This window comes from Carassius gibelio, chromosome A13 (assembly GCF_023724105.1).
Source record: "Carassius gibelio isolate Cgi1373 ecotype wild population from Czech Republic chromosome A13, carGib1.2-hapl.c, whole genome shotgun sequence".
In the NCBI taxonomy this organism is placed as follows: domain Eukaryota; kingdom Metazoa; phylum Chordata; class Actinopteri; order Cypriniformes; family Cyprinidae; genus Carassius; species Carassius gibelio.
In genome coordinates this window covers 3,256,311-3,271,983 of record NC_068383.1, presented here as the reverse complement: position 1 = coordinate 3,271,983, position 15,673 = coordinate 3,256,311, and the positions used below count along the sequence as shown (strand labels likewise).

General features: G+C 35.9%; 1 long non-coding RNA gene across 1 annotated transcript in view; it reads left to right on the top strand.

The window, feature by feature from the left end:
- The first annotated feature begins 2,918 nt into the window (after positions 1–2,918).
- LOC128025891 (uncharacterized) overlaps positions 2,919–15,673 on the top strand; it is a 35,120-nt gene continuing 22,365 nt past the window's right edge. Inside the window, exon 1 of the long non-coding RNA XR_008186280.1 lies at positions 2,919–3,275. This is a non-coding gene — a long non-coding RNA (uncharacterized LOC128025891). The remainder of the gene's footprint in view (positions 3,276–15,673) is intronic.

Below are 15,673 nucleotides of genomic sequence, written 5' to 3'. Positions count from 1 at the left end.
AGAAGCCATAAGGATATGAGACTATTTTAAATTCACGTTCAAAGGGTAAAATTATCATTAATTTCATTTCTTCTTGAAACACAAATATACTTTTTTCAAACAGTATACAGTTTTAGGAGCTGCCAAGATCTAAAAAGACCTGAAAAAAGCACCATCAAATTAGTCTTCATGACTTGTGCGTTAGTTTTCAGACCAGAAGTCGTAAAATGATTTGTGTGAGGATTTGTGTTATTCGTTATACACTGAAAATCTTCCCCTTCACTGCTGCATTTAAAAATCATTTGTACTTACACGTCTTTATGCATTTCTTTAAGGTTTGGAGTCAAGTTAGGTTAAAATAATTGAATTTTGCTGTAAATGTACTCATGCTCAGGCCATTCAATATGTAGATGAGATTGTTTCTTCATCAGATTTGGAGAAATGTAGCATTACATCACTTGCTTACCAATGGATGCACTGCAGTGAATGGGTGCCGTCAGAATAAGAGTCTAAACAGCTGATAAAAACATCACAAGTAATCCACACCACTCCAGTCCATCAATTAACGTCATGTGAGGCAAATTTGTAAGAAACAAATTCATCCTTAAAATTGTTTTTTTTCTGTCGAGTTCTATGTCCATACTTTTAGTTTCTTCAAAAAGTAATTTTGTCTGAATCAGGGGAGAAATATTTACAAAGGTAATTGTTTCAAAACAGTCCTAAACAAATATGTGGGTGGATTTTGATGTGGGAATCAACAGGGGATGGAATTTATCAATATCATGGATTATGTACCTACTTGTATTTTGGCCAAAATCGACAAATTAAAGATGGACTGGAGTGGTGTGGATAATTGTCATCTTTTTATCAGGATGTTTTTATCATTCTGACGGCACCCATTCACTGCAGAGGATCTATTGGTGAGCAAGCGTAATTTTACATTTCTCCAAAACTGATGAAGAAAACTCATCTACATCTTGCATGGCCTAAATTCTTATCCTTTATATGTTCAATATAGTCTTTTATTATTAAGTCTGCATGCCTATGCTAAAATAGTCTGCTTATAACAGTTTTAGATGGAATATATTGTCATGCCATGTCAACTATCCAACTGTAGTTGACTAAACAATGCTGTGTGCATTATTTGGACAGGTCACCAAACCTCATTATTCAATAGGCCCAGTGCATCCTGGAATTATTAAAAAGATTGTTTTATCCTGGGAACCAAAAGTCATGTTTGTCCATAAGTTAACTGGGACTCTCATACATGAATGTCACTTTCCAAATTGGAGCATGTAGAAGTGTGAATGAGATTTGAGAGCTACAACAAAGGGGAAGTAACCTAAATCTCCACTGTGAACTTTCTGTGGCATTATTGGCAACCAAAAAAATAATGGTTTCAAACACTACCATCCACCAAATCCACACCATCGGTTGAGCCTGTGTTATGTGTCGGACCATTCAAAACATCCATTTGGTGACACAGAAATGGCACAACGCAGTTCCATTAGTTAGTGTGGAGTGCACCATTTGGATGCAAAGCATATTCAGAGTTTCGTACCCTCTCTTAGCTTCTCTATAGTACTTCCTGTGTGGTTGGGAGTATCGTTAAGTGTAACTGGGCATCAGTATGCCAGTGACTTGTTCAGGAAACCCATGCAATGTGATTCTGCCAGTACTCTTTGATCAGATAAACTCGTGTGTGTGTGTGTGTGTTTGTGTGGTGAGTGTTTGAATGCTTCATTTCGGCTCAGTTCTCTCTGGAATTGCTTCGATGAGCTTAGTTAGAGTTAAACGTAGTCCCAGAAGACTATGCAACCTTTGGGAGGCCACGGATAATGTCTAGATGAAGGAAATCTGCCCTGAAATAACCGCTGCCCACGTGTCTGGACATTCCTGAACAGTGACGCCTGTGATTACTGAACCTTCAATCATGAGAGCCGTACCGAATCAAGAGACCAATAGACTTTTGAAACTCATTTGTGAGGCTTGTAAGATTTAGTTGATTTAAAAGGCTAATATTAAGCTTATTTAAAGAGATTTTTTTTATATATATTGTGTCCCAGTTTTATGTAATTCTTTCAGGAAGGAAGGCAAACTTTCAGACCGGACGTGGGATGTTTGGAATGTGAAAAATGGTGTTGTGAAACATTGTGGCAGAAGGGCTCTGGGAACGTTTTTTGTGCTTTGAAAACAGTTTGAGGTTCAGCATACTTGTGTTCTGTGCATGCAGCTTTTTTGGCAAGCCCTCACTTTCAACGAAGCATGCTGTCTGTGTTTAAACGTGATCGGATATCCCCCTGGTCTGCAGGCCCATGTCTATATTTGGCATGATTAGTCATGTCAGAATGAAGAGAAGCTTTAGGACTTCCCTTTGTTCTGCTGTGACGTCACAATGCATTCAAACGTACATTATGAGAAAGTCTTCCTTTATGTACTGAGAGCATGTGCATGTAGTGTTATATTACAGGTGACGTCAAACCGGATGGTTTTAATTCCTCATCGTGACTTTGAATATAACAATCATTTGAAACATGCAAGAACAGGTTTTCAGACAGCATCGTGTTTTAAATTCTCATACACACCCAACATTTTTTTTTTTACAATGCTGCCATGAAAAAACTTGGTCTGGGTAGTTGACTAACATGGATTTTGACTTTAGGTTGAAGCTCAAGCTCAGTTTAGTGTTTTTGTGAAGTTCCATAAGACATAATTCATTCAAAATAATCAATCAGTTATAATAGTTGTAGATTGAACATATTATCATGTCATGTCACCCACCCACCTGTAGTTGACATAACCAATGCTGTGTGCATTTCCTTGTATTTTTGAAAGTCTAAAAGTTATATGCCTATTAACCAAACCTCACCCATATGATTTTCCCCCCTTTCTTTCTGGCACACATCACAATGAGCTCATTGTGCCCAATGCATCATGGAGTTATTAAACATTGTTTTACCCAGGAAACTGTAGTCACAGTTGTCAAGTCGTTAACTGAGACTCTATTCATTCACAACCTACAGAGAGATTTTGAATCGTTGCGGCAAACCGTGTCTGGTGAAGTGGGCGTCACCAAGAGCGCTCAAGAGAAAGTCTGTGTGTGGACCTGTGACTCTACATGAATGACTCAAGTGAAGAAACACGCGTGAAACCACTATTTCAAAGGAAAAAGAAGAGGAAGAAGGGACATCTTGAGCATTCGCAGTGGAACTTGAGTGCGCATCTGCGCAAAGTCTCTCCAAAGTCACTTGGAAACTTTTGCGCACCAGTGCAGCTCCATTCTCAAGCAGTTTTGGGTAAGTCCTTAATAAACTCACTAATGCATTCACTTAGCTGAGTATTCACGGGGGGTAAATTTCATCATAAAAGTATGTTTTTGCTAATTTCTTTAGAATTCTTTAAACTTTTACTGGTTAGATGCACTGTTCTACTCTAGTATAAAAATGAGTCAGATTTTGAGCGTTAACTGGTGCGTTCCTCCCATCACCAAGGCTGTAACAGATCTTCTAAAGCACTGTCAGATCAATGCACTTCGCATTATTATAAAAGTTTGTTTTAAATCGATGCTCACATAGAATGCATTATTTTATACTGTCATTTGCGAAGACGTGTAACAGACTTTCTTACACAAGATGCATTGATCTATTCGGGTCATTTTATTCTCATTGGGCGCTCGATGAAGATGAGAGGAAGCCTGCGGTGCAAGCATGAGATAGAGCTTCTGACTTCCTGTTCCTCTTCAGAAAAAGACACTTAATTGGAATAGCTATGGTTCCATATGGCAAGCGTACATATAAGCTGTTTTCGAGTCTGGAATAATGTAGACGACCCTGTATTTCACCTGTAACCGAGTCCTTGTATAAAAACTATTTCTTATCCAGCTGCGCAGAGTTGGACCCGTTACGCGAGGCCCGGTCTGTGGTTAGTTACTGTGTCGAGTCACGTAGTTAGTAGCCACGTCACAGTGAGGGGGCGTGGCCCGCGGCTGTCAACGCGACGCCTAGTTTAAGCGTTTGTATCTGGGTAGAAAAGCGCGCGCTAGGGTGCACACAGCCGACTTCTGTGGTTGACTTTAAAGAACGCGTGTCTTTTGTTGCAGCTCTGAATATATGTGTTTTTAAACCACATCAAAAGCCCAGTCACTCCTCCTCCGCCTTGTTTTGACTTAAACATAGCCGAGTGGAAATAAAAACTAGCTTTTATAGTATTGGTATTCGTTCTTTGCTTTGCTGAACAATCGAGACGCAAGACGCGCGTAACGCGGACGGAACGCGCCCAGAAACATTTGACACCGAGCTTGAAATCAACTTTTGACCTTTTTAGTGTGAGAAAGCGCTACAATCCCGCACTTTTGAAGCCGTTTCCCCTCTTCTTCTTTTCGTGTTTAACCGTCTTATTGAACTTCCTCTCATCGCCCATTCATGTGGTTCATACATAGCCTACATCGATTAGTCTGTGAACACAGAGGTGATTTCCAGTGCTCTCACGACATCATTTAACAAACATGCACTCACAAAAAGCACTTACATATTATTCTAGTTTTTAGATCCACTCAATAGTACCATGTAAATGCAAAGCAGTCAGTACCATGGTATACATCAGAATACCAAACCATATACTATCACAGTAACATGGCACTGCAACAGTGCTTTTTAGTTTCAAATGACTGTGCAATGACAATTTACAGTCTTGTTTTACCGTGTGCATGATCATTTACATATCTGAAGTGAAAGAAGGACTAAATATTGAACTGAAAGTAAGCACTCTAAGAAGTTGTCATGTATTTTTAAGGTCACATTTGTTCCCTGTCATTTTACACTGCCTCCATGTCTACTTTTAGTTAGGCAACTTTGGTTTCCAGTAAACCCTGTTACTGGTGGCCTTAGAGAGGCGGAAGTGGTAGCAATGAAACTTGCATTCATAAAAAAAGTATTGCCGTGTCTATTGTTCTGTTTCAGATGGGTTTGAATGAAATGACTGTATGTGATCTGACACAGTTTGACAGTAAGTTTGGTGGTTCCAGATCACAGCTCATATTTCAAAGTTTGATGCGATTCATCTTTGGCTCTGAGGTTGGGTAGGCAAGAGAGAAACCTCTCAGTCACTGAGCCTGATTCTTGTCTGATAAGTCAGATTAGAAATCTGTACGTATCTGTAAAACTATGCACATCTGATAGATACTGGACAATTAGAAAACTAGACATGTGGCCCATTTGCTGTTGCTGAGGTTTGAGCTGGGTGAATTTTGAGGGCCTCATTTTTCTCCTAGGTTTCACTGCCATCTAGTGGACATTTCTCTCAACTAACTTGAACTTCGTCTGAAGTAAAAGCAAGTCATAAAAAGGCAGTGTGATCATTTCCAATATTTAAAAACAGTCCAACTATCATGCTTATAAAATCCCGAGCATTTTGATCTACTACCGTATCTAATAGTGAAATGTCACAAAAGTATTATTTTATGCCATAGACATATACATAGACATTGTGTTCAGTTTGAATAAAGGCTTTTAAATACTATGATTATATACACTGTAATATAAGTATAGAAAAATATAGTTTACATATTTTAGCTTGTGAAGAAACCATGAACAAATTGATAAATAAAACTATACATACTGGAAAAAAATGTATAGCCTGAATGCGCTGTAAGTCGCTTTGGATAAAGCGTCTGCTAAATGTAAATGTATAATATTTAATGTTAATGGTGTATCAGTGAATGATCAGCAGTGAGTCGTGAAGACCAAGGATGTTTTAAATAAAGTAACCCTACTAAAATTGACTGTGAGGTGTAAAATACTGTAATTTACTGTAATTTGTTTTACTTTTAAATTAAACGATGACGCAGCTGTAGTTTATAATTTATTGTTAATTTATTGTTGTCCACTAGGTGGCAGTACTTACAACATTCCTGGCACGTGGCCCTTGGTAAAGTAAACTTGCCTTAGTTAATAATAAACAGCAGGAAGGATTATTAATCACAATCTATTATAGATGTTTCTGCACGTCCTGCAGCATTTGGAAAGTAGTACCATAGTCATACCATCAATTATTTTTTTCAACATTTATAGTAGCATGGTATTGTTACAGGTGCTATGTAAACATTATATGTAAAATATATGGTAATCATACAGCATTATGGTATATATAAGTGTAATATAAACAAGTACGGTGGTAGTGCAATGGTACAGTGACAGTATCAGATGGTTACACCATGACGGTTTCTTTATTGTAATATTATATTATATCATGTCTTAATTTAATACATATACATACACACATTTTGCAAACACATTTTAATAAAATACTATGATAGTACCTTTTATATTATTATTATACATTATATTATTGCACAAATATGTAATTTCAAATAATAATGTATATATTATTTATAATTTAACAAATATATATAGTACTTTTTTTTAATACATTTTATTGGATTTTTGAATATGAAAACCAAAGACAAACAAAATACAGTCAATTGAATATATTATCGTGTCAAGTACAGCCTAGTTGTCTATTTATGTAGCACACCACTGCTGTTTTCCGTTTCGTCATAAAGCGTTCATTCATGCAGTCAAACAGTGTCATTTTTACAACAGTAAACTTACTCTGTCATGCAAACCTGCGTGTATCAATCATCGTGCTGCTCTGCCAGCTCTGCAGGGTTAAATACAGCTGTCTTTAGAGCTCCTCTGTAGCGGAGAGAGCCTATTGTGTTTGAGACGTCACTCTCAGGGTTTGATGGGACGCTCTGGAGCATCCCTGTCCCCGGAGGAGTGTGTAAGAGGAGAGTATTGATCAGAGGTTTTGTGTGGGTTGCAGTGAGAATGAATCCAGGTCTTGTTCTCACAGAGTCGACTGAAGAGAGGCGCAGATTTTAATGTGACCCAGCCGTCTTTCCTGACACTTATTGTGCATTGTGTTATAGACAGTCCTGCATGCAGAATGGCATTAGTGTTAGAAGCTTGCATTCTCTCACAGACCAGAAGAACAGTAAAATCCTCTTCAGCCTGTTTTGTGATGCAAATGATATTCAGTTCCTAATTGACGCTGCTTGTTTTAGTCAGTAGAATTGTCGACACAAACTGTTCCAGTTTCATTTTACAAACTTTTAAACCCATTTGACAGGTAAACTGCGAGAGGTAGGAGTTGAGAGCGCCCGAAAGTGTGAAATGGCACAGAAGGGCCTGAAACTGTGGATGTTTTGAATATCATGTTAGTCTGATTTATTAAAGGTGAAGGTGGATCTTTAAGTGTTCAAATCGTAATCTCATATCCCAGGTTTACTACGGGTAAAACTTTCAAGAGTTCATCCAAAAATTACGATATTTTGAAGATTGTTGTTGACCAAACAGTTAATGGTAGCCATTGACTTACATAGTATATTGTCCCATACTATGGAAGTCAATGGCTACCGGCAACTGTTTGGTCAACAACAATCTTCAAAAAAATTATTTTGTGTTCAACGGAAGAAAGAAATACATTCAAGTTTGGAACAACACGAGGTTGAGTAAATGATGACAGAATTCACTGGGTGAACTATCCCTTTAACTACTATAACTAAAAAACTAAAAGCCACTCAGTTGATTAATCACAATACATTAAAGCAATTGTTTTCCTTTACAAGCTGAAATGTTATGTATAAATATGCAAATGACAACAGAATGAGAACAGAAACTATGAACATTGGAGACAATTATATAACTAATATATATATATATATATATATATATATATATATATATATATATATATATATATATATATATATATATATATATATATATATAAGTATAAAATATAATATAAGTCAGGTGGATCATATATGAATAAACCACTCTGTAAAAACATTCAGAATATAGATAGAGATAAAACTAAATGTTGGTGTATGCATGTGCTGCCAGATTGGAGAAAAACATAATTTTGAGAAAACTGATAAAGTGTAATAAAGTAAAGGCTAAAATATATGTTTTGGATGCGTTCTTTCCACTAGTCTGAAAGCAAATGACAGAAGGGTCATTCTACAGAAACAACCACTTTTGGTATGGCAAAATGTCTTAAAATGTATTTATTTTTCTAACATTTAAACATAGACCACTTTTTATTTTTAGCTTTTTTTGTGCAATTATTTCAAGACCACATGAACCATTTTTATCAATATTAAAAGATTCTATTAAATATATTTTCTCCATTTTTTTTCCCAGCACACAAAGTCATAGTTATAGAAAAATAATGAAAATCCAAGAAATAAGGAGATTGTTTTATTTATTTAATTTGAAAAAAAAACAAAAAAAAAAAAACAGTACGGGTGACACAATGAATCACCAGTGACATACAAATCATCAAACCATATGTTGTCAGTCATAGTATACTCATGAAATTAAGTACTCTAATCCATTTTTATTATATATATTTTTTTTTTATTCCCTAGCAATAAATAGGTCATACCAGTGATGTCAACTAAAAGCTTCATATGAAATCGTGAGTTAAATGAGAAGATTTCTGATAACCGAAAAGAAACAGTGGACTTAACATGGGCCTTTTTTCATAGATCTTTAGAAAACAGGAAGGAGGAAGTCAAGTGATGTCATCAGTGTGATTTTTATTTCAAAATAACAGATTGTTGTCAAACGGTAACACCAGAAACAAATCTCTAGGGGTCCATTGTTTTCATTATATATTTTATCATGTTTATTCAGCATATTGTTTTATTATGCCATTTATAGCATATATTTGATAGTTATGAATGCATTAAAGTATTTTAAATAGAAAAACTTGTTTTGACTGAAAAATAAAGCACTTTTCCTCTGTACAGTTTTGTGGATCTTGGAACTCTTTATAATTAATTAAAAACAAATATTGGTACATTTATAGCGCAAGAAGGTCTAATTGTTCAAATAAGACATTGTTTTATTTAAAAATATATATTACATTTTTTTTTAACCCTAATGTGTTTTTCAATTGTGATTTTTCTGTAAAGGCTAGGGGGGGGGGGGGGGGGGGGGATTTCAGTGTAGTTACTGCATTTCACCTCTGCGGGGCAGCACTCAACAAAAACTCAATAAGATTGCATTGTGGATTATTGACGAAAATAAACCCCATTACGAACAAAATTTTATGATTCTTTGATGTTTTCATCAAGCTAACTTCACAAATAAAAACTTGAATTGCAAAGCCTAATGTTAATGTCCCATTTAATTACTTTTTTACCTTTTCACCTCAAGCTCAAAAATCTTAAGTGGGGTTTATGTGTTGATGCATTTTATGTTGTAAAATAAAAAGTGCAAATATTTTGTGCTTGACCTCATTTCAGGTATTTAAACCTTGACTTTGAGCCATTAGTGTACATTGGTGCCACTTCTCGCCGTTGAGTTGTCTTATCTCATTTAAGATGACTTTCAGTGACTTGACAGAAAGACTGAAATCTAAAATCAAACTAGCAGCTTGTGACTCACAGATTCTGCATTTCCTCCCAGATGTCTGCAGGATCTTATTCACTTCTATTCTTCCGCCTCGTCCTCCCTCCGTTTGTTTGTTTTCAGACTCTCTGCTGCCCAGCACAGGAAGTTCAGTAGTTATGGATCTGAAACATGATGGGAATCAAGCATTAAGTGACTCATTTCCTGACTAGCCAAGTCTTTTCCTGTGTGCTGTCATACCATGAGAGTTTCAGATAGTTTAGATACTCTGTGATCATCTCTGAACACTTAGAAAGTAACATTTTTTACCTGAAGTTGCAAAAAAGTTTCAAAGTCTAGCATCCTTGTGATGCGACTGACACAGAAGAGCGTAGGCAGTTTGAGTGATGTGGAGAGACACAGGAATTGTTGAATAAAGAGCATTATTTTTGTTTTATTCGTGTATGAAAAGTATTCTTGTTACTCCATGATGTTACGGATGAACCACTGATGGCAGATGGAGTATTCTGACGATGCTTTTCATACTTCTCTGAACCTTGACACTGTAGTTTACTTGGCAGTCTATGGGACATGTCACAAGCCTCCCGGTTTTCATCCAAAATATCTTAAATTGTGTCCCCAAGACAAACTAAGCTTTTATGGGTTTGGAATGACATGGATAAAATTTCATTTTGGTGTGGAGTATCCCTTTAAGACCCTGCTACACCCCCCTAAAACAGCTCATTCACACATACCCCCACATGTCTACGTCACGATGTGGGAATTTTTGCATAATGCCACCCAAATATTCACGCAAAGAAAGACGGTGTGGTTTCAGTAACACAGTAAGTGTTGAAGCAGTCATGTCAGGGACATGTGTGTGTATCTAGGAGAAAGCAAAAGCACTTTATTTGGCCTTTCGAGAGTAGATGAATTTAGGAATCTTTAAGATTACTTACAACAGAACAGCAACACATTTTATGGATGACCGTTTCATGAACCTAGGAGAGGAGCTCATTCTGACTTTGCTACGACAATCTGTTTTTTTTTAACATTATAGCATGTCAGCATATTCTGTTACACCAAACACACAAAATAATGATCTTTAAAAAAGCATCATATGTCACTTTTTTTAAGGGAACATTCCATTTTGGAACATTATGGAAACGTTACTTTCGAATGTTCTCTGAACATTCAGAAACAAGTAGTAAAATCAAAAAAACATTCCAACTAAAATGTTTCAGAAATAAAACGTTACATGAATGATGTATAGCTAATTTTTTTGTGTTAACAGTTGATTACAGGCCAGGTAACTCTGAACAAACGTTCTATTCACATTTTTGAAAGAACATTTATTCATATTCATTATTATTTTTTATTTTTTATTACTGTTCCATACCAGTTCCAAACCAGATTCTTTGGAAACACATGCCTGTGGTGACAATTCTGCAAAATGATATTATGTTGCTGCTTACATGTTTCACAACACTTTCAAAGTGAAATCTTCAGTGAGTGGCGCTAAAAGCATGTTCTGTTATATACCTTTTTACGAAACAGAAGAACGTTTTAATACATTGGTTGTTTGACATATAGCGGTAGTTTGGAAATGAAATGTCCAGTGAGTGGCATTAAAAGGTTTATGCTCTATTGCGTTTGAAAATAAGGCATCACCTACACTAAACTGACCCTCAACCTAACTGATAATGTTAAGAAAAGCACATATGAGATAAAAACGGGTTTGCTTAATGTGAGCTATTTTATTATGACTTGTATTTCATGGGACTCATCCACACTTCGCATCACAGTGCAGTGCTGTACCAGGTGTGCTCCCAAGCATGTTTACTACATCAGAAAAGCCTACATATTAACATATTTAGCCATACAATTTGTGTGAAAAGAAGAAAAGTTGGTGTTTTACTGACACTTGTGGAAACTGTAGTGAATTATATATATATATATAATTTTTTTTTTTGCAAAAATATAGGTAGGCATTTTTTTTTTTCAATGTTGGTGATGTCACCATTAGGGCTGGATATCTTTAAAAAAATGTATACTGAATATTGATACAGATACCTTGATTTTGACCGGTTCCTGAACAATACTTTTTTATAGCAATTTTATAAAATCAATTTTAACAACATTGCATTACCTCAAAAAAAGAAAAAATAATAATAATAAAAAAAACGTTTTTACAGCCGTCTTGTGGAGCCACTGAACAAAGGAACAAAATGTAACCAACACAATAAATCAGTGCAAATAGTTTCATACAAGACTACATATTAAAGCTCTTTCAGGCCATTCGGGGATAATTAATCAGGCAAAACTGAGAAAATCCAGTGAGTAGTTCTTCCTCTAATGTGCCTTATATTGGAAAACTCTTTACTCATGGCATAAAACCAGCCAATCCGATTACAGCTTGCCAGATCAAGAAAGTGCTCATTATAATTTTGTTCATCTGTTCAATATAGGAGGGTCAGTGAATTGCCACTAGTTGGTCTGAGGGTGAGACTAGGGTGAGATACTTATTTCATATCTTTGATTGATTATAACATCATTCATTTTAAATGAGTATTTCCAGATTAAGCGATTCAGCGTGAGGTGATGTCTGTGATATACGTCTACTGTAAAAGTTCACCCTAAATGACTCTGGTGTGTCATATAACTGTGATTATGTGAAAATGAAACAGAGAAGGTCTGATCATTGAGGGGGTGAAGAAGCTGTATCATAATGAGTCATGAGTACAGTACTCACTACTGCACAGCAGCTTTACAAACCTGTGTGATCCAATACACAGCTTGACTGGTATTACGCTAGCCTTCTCTCTGTTGTTCTTTCCTGCTTTATACATTTGTTGTGCTTTGTTTTAATTTGAGGGCTGATATGCATCTCAGATAACCTTCAAAATACAAAACTACCAAAAATAAACCCAACATGGTCCAAAAAGCTAGCAGATAAACAGTATAAGAGATATAGCAATTATTTCAATGAGCATTGTTGCTAAATCTGCCTTTGGAAGTATACACATGGTGCAAACATATAATTGAACCTTTCTGTTACAATAAAAAAAAATTGCATGTAAGGCGTTTTGACAGTTTCTCATACACTCTCTAACATTTAATTTCAAATATTCATAATGTGATTTTTTTTGTCATACTGTCAGAATTTGACAATATTGAAGCTCACATCATTATTCCACATTTAAAAGCAAACAAACATAATATATATATATATGTATGTATATATGTAAATAAATAGAGTATATACAGTATTGTTCAAAATAATAGCAGTACAATGTGACTAACCAGAATAATCAAGGTTTTTAGTATATTTTTTATTGCTACGTGGCAAACAAATTACCAGTAGGTTCAGTAGATTGTCAGAAAACAAATGAGACCCAGCATTCATGATATGCACGCTCTTAAGGCTGTGCAATTGGGCAATTAGTTGAAAGGGGTGTGTTCAAAAAAATAGCAGTGTCTACCTTTGACTGTACAAACTCAAAACTATTTTGTACAAACATTTTTTTTTCTGGGATTTAGCAATCCTGTGAATCACTAAACTAATATTTAGTTGTATGACCACAGTTTTTTAAAACTGCTTGACATCTGTGTGGCATGGAGTCAACCAACTTGTGGCACCTCTCAGCTGTTATTCCAGTCCATGATTCTTTAACAACATTCCACAATTCATTCACATTTCTTGGTTTTGCTTCAGAAACAGCATTTTTGATATCACCCCACAAGTTCTCAATTGGATTAAGGTCTGGAGATTGGGCTGGCCACTCCATAACATTAATTTTGTTGGTTTGGAACCAAGACTTTGCCCGTTTACTAGTGTGTTTTGGGTCATTGTCTTGTTGAAACAACCATTTCAAGGGCATGTCCTCTTCAGCATAGGGCAACATGACCTCTTCAAGTATTTTAACATATGCAAACTGATCCATGATCCCTGGTATGCGATAAATAGGCCCAACACCATAGTAGGAGAAACATGCCCATATCATGATGCTTGCACCTCCATGCTTCACTGTCTTCACTGTGTACTGTGGCTTGAATTCAGAGTTTGGGGGTCGTCTCACAAACTGCCTGTGGCCCTTGGACCCAAAAAGAACAATTTTACTCTCATCAGTCCACAAAATGTTCCTCCATTTCTCTTTAGGCCAGTTGATGTGTTCTTTGGCAAATTGTAACCTCTTCTGCACATGCCTTTTTTTTAACAGAGGGACTTTGCGGGGGATTCCTGAAAATAGATTAGCTTCACACAGACGTCTTCTAACTGTCACAGTACTTACAGGTAACTCCAGACTGTCTTTGATCATCCTGGAGGTGATCATTGGCTGAGCCTTTGCCATTCTGGTTATTCTTCTATCCATTTTGATGGTTGTCTTCCGTTTTCTTCCACGTCTCTCTGGTTTTGCTCTCCATTTTAAGGCATTGGAGATCATTTTAGCTGAACAGCCTATCATTTTTTGCACCTCTTTATAGGTTTTCCCCTCTCTAATCAACTTTTTAATCAAAGTACGCTGTTCTTCTGAACAATGTCTTGAACGACCCATTTTCCTCAGCTTTCAAATGCATGTTCAACAAGTGTTGGCTTCATCCTTAAATAGGGGCCACCTGATTCACACCTGTTTCTTCACAAAATTGATGACCTCAGTGATTGAATGCCACACTGCTATTTTTTTGAACACACCCCTTTCAACTAATTCAACTAATTGCCCAATTGCACAGCCTTAAGAGCGTGCATATCATGAATGCTGGGTCTCATTTGTTTTCTGAGAATCTACTGAACCTACTGGTAACTTGTTTGCCACGTAGCAATAAAAAAATATACGAAAAACCTTGATTATTCTGGTTAGTCACATTGCACTGCTATTATTTTGAACAATACTGTATATATATATATATATATATATATATATATATATATATATATATATATATATATAATTGCATTTATATATTTAATTTAATTAAATTTATGCATTTAGCAGACGCGACTTACAGTGCATTCAGGCTATAAATTTTTACCTATCATGTGTTCCCGGGGAATCGAACCCATAACCTTGCGCTTGATATCACAATGCTCTACTAGTTGAGCTACAGGAACATAACTCTACATGTCACACTGTTTTTGTGTGAATGGCACTTAAAAACCTCATGACTGATGTGTTATTATTTCTGATCAGTGATCAGACTTTCGCCAAGTTTTAACCTGATGTACAATGATTTACTTTTTGTGTAGGGATGCAAGTCATATCTAGAGATCTGAATATCTCAGATACTTGGGCCAGTAATCTTCCACCGGGAACACCCTAGCAACCACATAGCAGTGCAATCAAAACACTAGTCAGAATTTCTTAGCAACCACATAGCAACACCCTAACTACTGCCCACAACACCCATGCATTTTGCCTGCGAGTCATGCGCATCCAAATACCACCCACGGTTTCTTCAGAAAAATGTAAAAACCTTGATGTTTCATGTCAAAGTCACTAATCTATTTCTCAGACAGAAACCGAATAGTTTTAAAGTGAAGTTTGAAACTGTTTGTAGCATGTGACTCATCTGAAGGTCAGACTCCTCATTTATTCACAATCACATGATCTCATAAAAACCATGATTGCATTTCTATTTTTTTAAATCAGATTGCGTCATGTTCAGAAAATATTTCTCTGATTGTAATTATGCAAGGAATATTAAACATGAACATATATCTGGTATTAATATCAGAAATCGGTTCGAATATACAATAAATATTACACTACAAACCTCTGTTACTACATTTCTCTGTACTGTATCGACATTCGAAGCTCACCAGACATCGTCTCGGAAATAAAGCTTCATATACCGTACGTTATCAGCGTTATTTCTCTGAATGATGTTATATGATGCATGTATTTTTTTGTCTGATTGAGCAATACTCATTTCAAACTCTTCAAGACCGCGTTTTACAGTAAATTGTTATGCATTTGTGTTTAATTAATTATTATTTTAACCATTGTTTCAATCATTAAATGCTTCAGACTACATGCTGTTAACGAAATCATTGTTGACACATTTGGAGTTAGCCTACTTTACAAACTAACCCAATAAAACAACATTATTACAAACGGTGAATACAGGGTGAATTAAGATACATGCATATACCAAGCATAAATCTTTATTCAGATTTCTAAATGAGCACGTTGTCATTTGTAAGATACATGTTGAGGACCTCATTTGTCTGATGTTCATCATGTTTATCTGAGGTTCACTACTGTAATGAATATGATACTTACCTTTTTAATACGCAG